The following is a 12,654-nucleotide window of genomic DNA, read 5'->3' as shown; positions in this document are numbered from 1 at the left end:
GGCAAGGCTTGAGTGAGGCCTTTATTGTTGAAAAATAAATATAAAATGTCAGCAAAGTACAAGCACCAAGTTACTCTACATAACTCATTCCCAACAAATCTCCAACATAGTCCTATATAATAACATTCATCGGAAGTACTTGAATGTAATAAAAGGATTCAAAAATAATCTTTGGTGTTCTATTTTCATCACAATCTATGTTGATACAAAATGAATGGAAGAAGCATGCAGATAATCCTATTTTTTTCTACCAACAATTCATACTATATCTTGAAAACTTTAATGATATTGCAATATGTAATTTGTATTGATACAAATAATATTGAAGCATTTCAAAGTTTAGGCCATAAGAATCATGATTTTTGAAACATGGATTACAAATAATTCTGAAAATTTAGAAGTCTTGGCCATTAACATCATAGTCTGCAATAATGTCATCTAGTGTATCATTGTCAATGTTCATATGATATTTCAAGTAGTTAATATTATCATCATCCTCATCTTTCCCTCCATCATCTTCATCATCATTGAAATCTAATTGCAGACCATCCATATTATTAGCAGATGTATTTGGCTCACCATTTTCTATACCATCCATATTGTTGCCTTCCTATTGTAGCGGCTACAACCACCCTCCAAATTTTCAATGTTCATATGATATTTCAAGTAGTTAATATTATCATCATCCTCATCTTGCCCTTCATCATCTTTATCATCATTGAAATCTAACTGCAGACCATCCATATTGTTAGTAGATGTATTTGGCTCATCATTTTCTATACCATCCATATTGTTGCCTTCCTGTTGTAGCGACTACAACCACCCTCCAAATTTTTTCCTTAGCTTCGTTTTGGAGCCGCCCTACCAACTTTTCACAACACCTTGTCTTGCTTCGTCAAGTACACAAGCTTTAGTGTTTTTCTTGCACAAAGACAATTTGTCAATCAATTCTTGATGCATTCCCCTCATAGGCTGTTCATCTGGACTTAGTGTAGTTGCAGGCTGAGCAGTTGCCCTAAGAAATTGCACAATTCTTGAGGGAAACCAACCTTCCCTCTAGAATTTGTGCAATCCTGTCTGGCAGCCTGCTGGGCTCCAAAATTGCGCAATACTGCCAGTCAACCCTCGCGGTGAAAATTGTGCAATTTTCCCCAGCAGGGCTGCTAAACCTAGGAATTGCGCAATCCTGGGCAACAGTTAGCTTCTATACCCATAAATTGCACAAATCTCTTGGGTATCCAACCCAGCTTCCAGCCAGAAATGCACATTTCCTCCCAGCAGTTGAGCAGCCTCATGCATGAGCAGTTGGGTTGACCACTCCCACCCGGGACCGAAGAAACTTGACTTGCATGCATGGCTTGCTTTTTCCCGGAATAAAAAAAGCTAACATGCAAAAAGCATCCCATGATTTAGGGAGTTATTTTTAGCATCCAGAGGTGACATGCAAAGTTCATTTAGAAACTTCCCTCCAAGTGTCGCTTTTTCCTGGATTTGTGGCATGCGCGTCATGAGCTCAAACTTATTTATTCGATGCATCAGAGCTTGTTATTTCACATTGATCTTGGAGCTCTGACATCCCAAAACACATCCATGAATCTTCGACACATCTGGCTCAACTCTTCACGGGTAAGTGGCCTCAACTTGTCTTTTTCAACATTTCTATCGCTTTTTGTGTTTTCACTTCTGTGAGTGTTGTTTGCTTGATTTATTTGAACTCTTACTGTCATTTACATGCATACGTACTAGCACCATTTCAATTTTCATTGCTATCCCACTATTGTCGCATGCATGAAACTATTTTGCATGAACGGTCGCCGATTCGCTGACTCACTTCACCAACATACATGTTGATCTGTTTACTGAATCTTTCATTCATGTTTTCATGCACTGTCAATCACTTCTAATTTCACTTAGTGTGACCATGCATTCACTTTCACATTTTCCTTCAGTTGGCCGTCAGCGAGTCTGGCCAACCTTGGCCTAGACTCTGCCTTCACCAAGACAACATTGCACAATCTGGGGAAGGAAGGCTCTGTCTTCCTTTCTAGAAATGCACATTTATGAGGGACAGTGACTGCTGGACTAGAAAATTGTGCAATGCAGTCCCTGAGCCTGCAGTCATTCCCAGCTGGAATTGTGCATGCATTCCCAACAGTCAATAATCAGATTGGATTGCGCATTGGGCAAATATAGTAGCTATTCTTGCCTCCCAGACATCCCAGACTACCATCTGTGCAGTTCTGGCAGCCATTCATCCAACCTCCCAAAACAAATTGTGCAATCTTGCCTATCAATTCCCAGGTATGTGTTATGTCATTCCCCGAATTTTTTTTGGTTTCCGCTAACAGATTTCTTGCCATGCATGTTGCTTTATCTCCAGATCTTTTAGGTGTTCATCTACCTCTTAGTAGTATAGGATCAATGGCCTCCGAGAGAGCAGGATCTAAGGAAACTAACGGAAGTGCAACTGGAGCAATAGTTGAATGGGTGTTCACATGTCTATTGATCTATGAAGACACCAAGATGTTTACAGACAAGGACATCATGTTGAAGTGGCAAGAGGTCAATGAAGCATTTGCAAGAACTTTTTGGGAAGACCTCAAAGACCGTCAGGTGTATGTGAACATTCACAAGTCGGGCTTGTACCAGATTGCATGCAGATACCCCGTGTTCCCATGCGCAGACATGATACACTGGATCGTCTCTCACACTGATCCCGAGATGATGAACTTGAGCAATGTTAGTGGCATGAAGTTTGCAACCTTTTGGGCACAGGATTATGATGAGATGTATCAAATGTCGGAGCTTGTGACTATCATGAAGACTCCCTTCAACTTACCCAATAGTAGTGCCAACCCTAGAGACATTCTGAAGAACTGGGTAAAGGAGACGACTCGATTAAGGTTGACACCCAACTAGATCTATACGATGAAGATACTGCAGAAGGCGTATCAATACTTGGACATATTTTCATGTCGACTGTATGGCCAAGAAAGCACTGAAACCTTCCCACAGAGTTGGGTGATCGTGCTGGACCAACTAGCCAGAGAAGGAAAACCATGTAAATCATCCATCATGTTGGCTCCTCAGCTGAAGGAATAGGTGACGAAGGCTCAAAAGTCACTCAAAGGTATGCAAGCAAAGATATACATGTTTTCTTACATCTTAGATGCAATCTGTGCCCGACGGGAGTTCCTGTGCTTGAAGTGGGCATGGTCACCAACGGAGACTGTTGTGAACACATATTGTAAGTTTTTGTCAGATGCAGCTTCAGAGGAGTTATCACACGACTGCCTGATCATTTTTTCACCCCAGTTTACAAGATGATATTCGAACATGATCCACCCTGCATGTTGAAGGAAGCAATGGAGGCACTGATAGATATTGCTGATTGGTATGCCTCACCATCTGGCACCTTCATCCGAATGTTCAATGCGGAGAAGCCTTCGCATGTTCTACCGAAGTTTTCCTTGGACATACTCGTCATGCAGGAAGTAGCATATCACATCTCAGCAGGATTGACAGCTAGACTGCATCGGAAGAAGAAGGCACCTTGGCTCACTCTTCCATTGCGGATTGGGTTATATGAGATCCGGAGTTTCAAGAAAGTGGATGTCAAAGCAAAACAGATGAAGAAGTATCCATTTGACCTCCGAAGTTACAATTCGTATGACCCACATTGCATTATGAAGGATCACTACATGAGAGTACAGTTCAACTAGATCCACAGGGCATTTCATTGGGCCGAGGAGAACCCATGGAGATATTGCTACAGTTTGTCGAGACCCAATGAACATGTCGAATTTGCTTTGGAGTGGTTAGTGAAGCAACATGAAGCAACATCCCAGAGAGCACCAGTTGCAGAAGCAGCAGAGGCAAGCATACTAGCACACGATAAGGGCAAGAGGAAGATTGTCGATCACATGGAGGAAGAGCAAAGATGCAAGTTCTGAGAAGATCCATTGGTAGAGAAAGCAGCTATGACTATAGAGGCGAAGAGGCACCAACATGACAAGCAAATCATGCAAAGGCAGAGGGATAGGAGAAGAATGGAGGAAACAGAGAAGGAGTTGCATGAGTTGAAGGTGTTAGCGCTTGAAATTTCACCTCAGGCTGAGAAAGGTAAACCTCAAGGCTACATCAAACCATTTAGCCTCGTAGCTAGCCCTACGGGGCAGGAGAAGGCTCTCTCCGGTCAATCTCGGCAGATATTCAATGGGTTGAGATGACCAACAAGGTAACACTGATATTAGGCTAGTAAACTGATTAAAAGGTTGATTTGGAGTTTTTTTGGGTTTTTGGTGGCAAATTGAGGAATTGCAATTTTGGGTGCGGGGATTTGACACAGTTTCTACAGGGGGTTCTTTGGGGCGAGGTAGGAGACCGTATTGATGCCTTTGATTGAGGTGAGTGGATGGAAAAGACCGGTGAGGAGCTAAGGAGAGAAAATAATACTTTGAATTCTCCTTAAACAGTAGAAAACATAGAAATTAAACAAATTTAAAAGCAGAGCATGGCAAGCATGAATTCTTACTTTAACACTTCATTTGTTTAATATGCAGAAGGAAAGAAAGGAGATGAATCACATAACACACTTACAAGAACATTAAGAAGCACTCCATCAATACATGAAACCACAAGAATCCCAAAAAGGACTGCAAAACCCTGGTCTTCCTTAGCCAAAAATTGCAAAGATACAAGTGAAATAATACAATGATAGCTTCTCCCTCAAGAGTCCAACCATGAAAATGAGCAAGAAAGTACATAATATAGATGATCTAACCTCTTTCCCTGCCTCCATGGGTCGAGCTCACTATCCTAGGAGCTGTTTCAACCACTTCTAAACTAAGCACTACAAACTAGGCAGTCAAAACAACTTGCCTCTATAAGCTAGGAAACCAATCCATTCATTAAATATTTACCCTTTACATGAATGAATCTTCTAGAAGTGTTAAACAAGAGTAAAAGTGTCTTAGAGTTACAATAATTACATCAAAGATAATCATCTTCCACCCCAAAAAGTCAAACTGGGTCAAAACTGCGTTTTCTGGGCTGTACAATGCAATCTGGCAAAAACTGCCTCACGGGTCGCGCGCCTTTGGAGCGATGTTTGAAGCACTTGCAGGTGTCAAAATTGAGCAAAAGTGGGCTTGTTGGAAAGGTCTGTGAGTCTAATTTCCAACCCAACTATAATTTTTGAATTTGGAGGTCATTTTCCCTGTCAAAACTTAATTCTCCCAAGACTGGTTTCTGCAACTCAAAAAAGGGCCAGAAAGTCATTTTTTGGTAGTTTTTTGACCTTTTGGGGGACCAAAACTGCACAAAATCTCAAGTCCATCCATGGGCATATGTAACTTTGCATGAAAAATCTAGAAATGTTGAGTTTTTACCTAACTGAGTTGCCATGATGTAGGGTCGCGTGCGGGGTGAGACCCGTTAATGGGAAAAACCTGCAAATTGCTAAAAATTGCCAAAATTCACCCAAAATTCTCAAATTTTTTTGGGATTTGTGCTGTGGCTGAGCTAATTAGTGCCTTGATCTTTGAGGGAAGCCTCAGCCAAGATACGGAGTGGATTGGTCTTCTTTTTCCATTTTAGGGCCTCGGACAACCGCCTTTGAAACATTTTCATCTTGGCCTTGCACACATGCATTCTCGCCCAGTAATGGTTTTTCATGTTCCTCAGCAATTTCTTCTCTTGGTTGGCCTTAGCCAACAACCTCTCCAAGTGTGCGTTCTCCTGGATGAGCATGGACTCTCGGTCAACGGGCAATGGATCACCGGGTCTTCTTCGGTTCAAGACTCGGTCACTACGAATCCTCCATAACTCATCAAGTGCCTGCTCATCTTCTAACTGTTTGTTGCGCTGGTCAAGGTAAGTGATGGTCCATTGTGCCCCCTCTAATCTCCTCTGCAAGGCATCATTTTCAGCTCTGAGATGATGAATGGTCTCCTTTGCTTCTTGGCTCGGAGAACTAGCCTCTAGATCAACAAGCTCAATATCTGGAACTCCGGATGGACCCTCATCAATCATGGGCTGTTTGCCCCTCTCTGGTACCTGTGCTGGTGAAGAAAGGGAGGCCCCTTCCACCTGATGTGGAGATAACACTCACTGAGCCGATGATGAAGGTGAGACCCCTTCCACCTGCTGTGGAGATAGTACTCGCCTAGCTGCTGCAAATAAGGCCCTCGGGCCTTTCTGATATGTAACCAGAGGTGAGGAGCTGACATGTCTAGTGACAGGGATGTCATGCTGCCGTGATGGTCCTCCCTCCTCGTGAATAACCCCATGATGTGGTGAAGGTGGTGCTGTGAAAAAATCTCGAGAGATGAACTCATCCCAAGAGATGCCCTGCTGAGTCAACTGATGCAATACCACTAGCTGAATCAAACCATAATGATAAAGGCTCCTGTACTGCTGTGCCGGGCTCTTCCTCTGCATCATGGACACCATCTTCTCAATGTTCTGATAAAAGAAGACCGGGATGTTCATCATCCGCACTCGAGTGAAGTGCATCAAGAGGCGAATGTGATATGAGTATACCTGGGAAAATATGCCCTCACAAGTGAAATAAAGCATAATGAGTCTCATCATGGGGGTATACTGACTCCGGAGGAACCTGAAAGGAAACACACCAGCCAAATGTCTCATGAATGGTGGCCGGACAAAAGGCTCAAAGTGAACTGTATCCAATACCTTGCGTTTATTCCAAATCTCCCCGACATTTGGAATCCCTGTAGCCTGTGCAATGGTCTCGGGCGTCAAAATGAAATCCACCCCAGCAAGGTTAACATGACCCTCATGCAAGTGCAAGACAAAGAGGCGGGCCAATTCTCGGTGATGCTGAATCCGAGAGATCCTCTCACAAAACTCATAACAGGACATGTACTGAAAGCAAGAAACTGCCATAGGACAAGCTTGTAGACCTGCCAAAGAAGTAGGTTCCTCTCTCCTGTGATGGCCACCTTTTCCACCCCTATGTGGCCTCCTCTGTACCTCAATTTCTGGAGATGATGAATGGTCATCACTCTGCTCATGTGTTTCAGTGTCTGACATGTTTGAGGAGCAAAATGGACAAAATGTACTGTTGTTTCTGCCTTTAAAAGTGCTGAATTCTATGTTGTTTCAAGGGGACAATGACATGAGGGAAACGTTAGGGGAGGGACCTCTTGCACAAGGAATTGGGAATATATGAATAACAGGGAATTTTGGGAATACATTGCAAACAAATATTTGCATATATACAGGCATACATGTACATAACAAGGATATAGGGAATCATTTACAAAATCACTGCATATAGGAATACATGTATAAACAGTGAACATAAGGGAATACATGTATGTAACAAGGGAACATTTGGAAACTTATTTACAAAACCTTTCACATATTCACCAAGAAATTTTTATGTTTATAGCATGCATATGGTGAAGCAAGAGTAGGGTTTGAGTTTTGATGCTTTGGGAGGGGGGTAGGGTTTGTATTTTTAGTGATTAGGGAGAGGGGAGGGTTTGCAATTATTTACAACATAGCATGGGGAAAGTAGATATGAATGCAAATATGAGTACAAAGGGAAGGAGGGAAACAATTTACCAAGGGAAATACCTTGAAACAACACAAACCCTAGCACATTTAAACATTAACATTACAGTCATTTGAAATTTCATCCACTTGCACAATTTAACTTTTAAACACAAGCATGAGGATCATCAATCATAACCAACCACCAAACTGAAGTGTAGAGGGCCTACCTCGAACAATCTTGAATATTTGAGGGAGTTTGAGCGATTTTATTTCGAGTTTGCAGGGGAAACCTTGACGGGTCGCGTGCCACGCCCAACGGGTCGCGCGCGCTTGACGGGTCGCACCCATTCAAAAAATGAACTGCTGGATGGCCTCTGACGGGTCGCGCCCTCCTGACGGGTCGCGCGCCTGTCTTGACGGGTCGCGCGCCTGTCTTGACGGGTCGCGCGCCTGTGCTGAGCCCGAAATTCGACCAGTTTTCGCCTAACACTCTTGATGCTTGCTCACTCTCTCTCAACGATGCCTTGGATGCATAATAAGAATAATAGGAGGGAAATTGAGCTTTTGTAACCTCCATTTGAAAAAATTTCATGCTCAAACCCACTTTCTAAAGTTTATCTTTGACACTTTATAAAACTGACTTTTTGGCTTCCTTTGTCCTGAAATTGACTCTTTTAGTGCTTTTTCTTGATTCTTTTTGCAGGTAGATCATCTGAGGGATCTTGGCAAGGGGACCAGGGTTTCATGATGTCTGTTGCAGTCTTTTGAAAATTTCATCACTTTTTACAAAAATTCAAAAAAATGACCTTGGCTTTAAAAAACAAAGTTTTTAAATCCAAGGTGAAAATTCACTGTACAAGATAAAAATATCGAAGCAACATGTTTACAATCCTCCCTCTGGCTTGCTGAGCACTCATGGACTTTCAAAGACATGACCTTGCAGAGATAAATGACCAAAACCCTAGACCTAGGACTTTGACCTCAAGACAAAACAAGACAAGCTTGAAAGAGCTTAATGACTGATATGACTGATCCAGCAAAGCCAAGAGGGGTATAAATACACTAGCTCCTCCATCAGGGTTATGGCATGCCTAACGGGATGCAAAACTTGACACTGATGAGACACCTACCTATGCAAATGCAAAGAGTTTTGATCGCTGATGGAGGGCTTCAAGACCGACACTAACATTGGCTCCAATGGGGATGGTAGCTCCTTGGAGGTACCAAGAACCTTAGACCTCTGGGAGAGCAGACCAGTGCTTTATTAACATTGGGCAATGGAGTCAACTTTTACACATGTGACCAAACTTGAACAACTTTATTTGACTTGGACAATTGACTGAAATCTTAGACTTACTTTGACACTAACTTGACTCACTTTATGCAGAAAATTGACTGACTAAAACAACTTTAAAAACTCACACCAACTAATCATCATCTTCAGAATTATAGCCTTCACCGCGGGCCCCAAACTAAAGATGGGTGATCAGCTCACACTTGCTGCAGAATGAAAGTAAAATGGTAATTACAATGGGAGTGATTAGAGCAGAAAATGCTCAAGCATGATACCTTTTGAGCAGCCGGCCATTCACCGACCCACCAAGACATTCATCACCATTCATTTCTTTGAGAAGACAGGCATTTGGACCACGATATGCTGCAATTTTGTAGGGACCTTTCCACAAGTTGTCAAATTTTCCATGTTTCCCTTTGTCTTCATTTCGGGCATCCCATCTCAAAACAACATCATCTATCTGAAACTCATCTGATTTGGCCCTTTTGTCATAGATTTTCTTTATGCGCTCCTGCAACTTAAGGGAATTTTGATGAACCTCCTCTCGTGTCTGCTGTAAATGAATCATTTGACTGATCCACCGTTGCATAGGATCCTCTTCGCCCCCAGCTTCTTGAAACAACTTAGCTACTGGAACACTAAGTGAAGTAGGAAACACTGCATCAACTCCATAAACCAGTTCAAAAGGTGACATACCAATTGACTTCTTTTGACTTACCCGATCAGCCCATAATGCATTTACTAACTTTTTGTGCCAGCTCTTCTTATTTATTTCCAGCAATTTCTTTATGATGTTCACTAGAGATTTGTTCGAAGATTCAGCCAACCCATTACCTTACAGATGGTAGGAGGTCGAATGCCCCAAGATGATGTTATATTTATAGCAAAAATCAACCATTTTCTTTGATTTGAATGCTGCTGCATTATCTGTAATCAACTTGTGTGGACAGCCGAAACGTGACAATATATTATTTTCAAGAAAAGAGATAATTACCGAATCCGTGGCTTGCCAGGTGGGAATGGCTTCAATCCACTTCGTGAAGTAATCTGTGGCGGTCAAGATCCATCGATGTTGTCCGGAAGATGCTGGGTGGATTTCACCAATAAAATCCAAGCCCCATTGCTGAAATGGTGCGCTGATTTCAATGGGCTTGAGAGGCAACGGCTGTAACTTTTGCTTTCCTTGAAAAATTTGACATTCATGACAGCTCTTTACCGCTTTATACACATCAGAAAATAAAGAAGGCCAATAAAAACCGGCTCTCAAAATCTTATTAGCCGTGGTCTTCCAAAACAAGTGACCCCCACAGTCACCCTTGTGAAAATCTTCTACTGTTGTCTTAGCTTCCTCTTCGACCAAACAGTTCAGCAATATGCCACCGGGATCTTTCCAATAAAGTGCTGATTTGATAATGCAAAATTTGGCAGCCTTTAGCTTCAACGTTCTAGCTTTGTTTCTAGGCATCCCAGGAGGTGAAGACAAATTTTGAAGCACATAAACTATATCAGCATACCAAGGAGAAGACACAAAGATATCGGATACCTGTAGAACTGAATTTTCTTCATCTTCATCGGACAAGGCAGCAATCAAATTGATATCAAGGACGTGAAGATTTTTTTCAGCCATCAACTTAGCAAGACCTTGACCTTTAATCAACTTGGTAGGCTTAATTTCTACATCATACTCTAATAGTGCAGCAATCCACTTTCCCCTCCTTCCTTCCGGTTCCGTTTGTACTAAAACATCCTTTACAGCTGCATGGGGAACATATGCTAAAACATGAGAATTCAATATCTATACCCGGAAATCTTTCAAGGCTTTGATCAGCGCCAATGCTTGCTTCTCAATAATATTATAATTCAGCGCTCCGTCCCTTATGATGCGGCTGAAAAAAGCGATGGGCCTTTCAACCCCATCTCTCTTTTGCATCAATACTGTAGGAATTTACAGGGTAAGTTCCTCAGAAAGAACACCAAAAGGACACCGCTCACAACCAGATCTCAAATCAATACACCAGTATTTTTGACGTGGTTAAAACCCTCAAAGTGCAAGGAGGGAAACAGTCCACGGCCTGTCCCAACGTGGGTACTACAGGCAATTTATTAATCAAAGAATGAAAATTTACATAAGCTTCTCTCATGCACGGATTACCCGAACAATGACCCTCCATGCGCTTTAAATAGAACTCATGGACCAATCGGGTGTCAAGCCACGGATCAAGTGTCGGTAATACCGAGGTGAGAGTGAACCGTCGGATCACTACATATCGTGACCGTCGGATTGTAAGTTACAAAATGTACAACGGTAAAGAAACACACTCCACCTAACTCTAACCTAACTCTATACTAGACCAAGTTGAACTTAACTATATCCTATGTGTCGGAATATCCTAACATCCCCCCTTAAGAACAACTTGGGATAGGATTGAAGGATTTACAAATATGACACAATAGGAGAAGGAAGGAGGCACTAGAGCCTATCCCCCCTTAGTGACAACTTCCTGAACTCCAAGCGTATATCGAAGTTTAGTGAACTTCGCCTCTGTGAGAGCCTTTGTGAAGATGTCTGCAACCTGATCATCTGTTGGACAATATTGCACTTCAAGAACATGGTCATGAATGAGCTTTCTGATGAAGTGCATGTGTAGTTCAATGTGTTTGCTGCGCTGATGCTGGACTGGATCTTTGCATAGCTGAATGGCACTTTGATTATCACACCAAAGTGTGGTTGGATGCTGCTGCTCAAAGCCAAATTCTGATAGGATCTGACGAAGCCACAGGGCTTCCTTACTAGCTTCCACGGCACCACGATACTCTGCTTCTGCTGACGAAAGAGAAATGGCAGCCTGTTTCTTACAAGCCCATGTAATAGGTCCTGAACCAAGAGTGAAGACATAACCTGCAGTAGACTTCCGATCATCAGGGTCACCAGCCCAATCAGAATCAGTGAAACCAACTAACAGAGGGGCTGCTTTGGCACTGTAATGAATCCCAAACTGTACTGTACCTCGAACATAACGAAGTATTCTTTTAGCTGCTTTCCAATGACTTTCACGGGGGTTTTGCATAAAACGAGCAACAAGGCCAACAGCAAAGGAAAGATCAGGACGAGTATGGGTTAAATACAAGAGTTTTCCGACAAGTTGACGGTATAAGGTAGCATCAACTTCAGGAGAAGTACAAGAGACTGAAAGTTTGACTCCAGACTGAAAGGGAGAAGGGGCTGGCTTACAGTCTTCCATGTGAAAATGACGAAGAATATCACAAGCATACTTGGACTGGGAAAGGAAAATACCCTCCTGGGATTGCAAGACTTGAAGACCGAGAAAATAGTGTAAGTGTCCTAAGTCTGTCATTTCAAATTTCTTTTTAAGGCTGGACTTCACATGGTTTATAAGGTTGGGATCACTACCAGTAAGAATAAGATCATCAACATAAAGAACAAGGATGATAAGAGAGTTGCCCACTTTCTTGGTGTAGACAGTATTGTCAGAATGACACCTAGAAAAGCCAGATTCTAAAAGAAAGCTATCCATTTTGGCATACCAAGCCCAAGGAGCTTGCTTGAGGCCATAAAGGGATTTCTTAAGTCAACAAACAAGGCTGGAGTCTGTTTGTATGAAGCCAATGGGTTGTTCCATATAGATTTCTTCCTGCAAGTCCCCATGCAAGAAGGCAGATTTAACATCCATCTGATGGACTTCCCATTTTAAAGAGGCAGCAAGGGAAAGAACAAGGCGGATAGAGTTCATTTTGGTAACAGGGGAGAAGGTTTCAGTGTAGTCAATGCCTTCAACCTGTGAAAAGCCCTTAGCAACGAGACGAGCTTTATGTTT

The sequence above is a fragment of the Pinus tabuliformis genome, chromosome 2_2 (genome assembly GCF_031772625.1).
Source record: "Pinus tabuliformis cultivar Carrire ecotype Pingquan chromosome 2_2, CPIR1, whole genome shotgun sequence".
NCBI classification, from domain to species: domain Eukaryota; kingdom Viridiplantae; phylum Streptophyta; class Pinopsida; order Pinales; family Pinaceae; genus Pinus; species Pinus tabuliformis.
Note: the sequence above shows the minus strand (reverse complement) of the source record.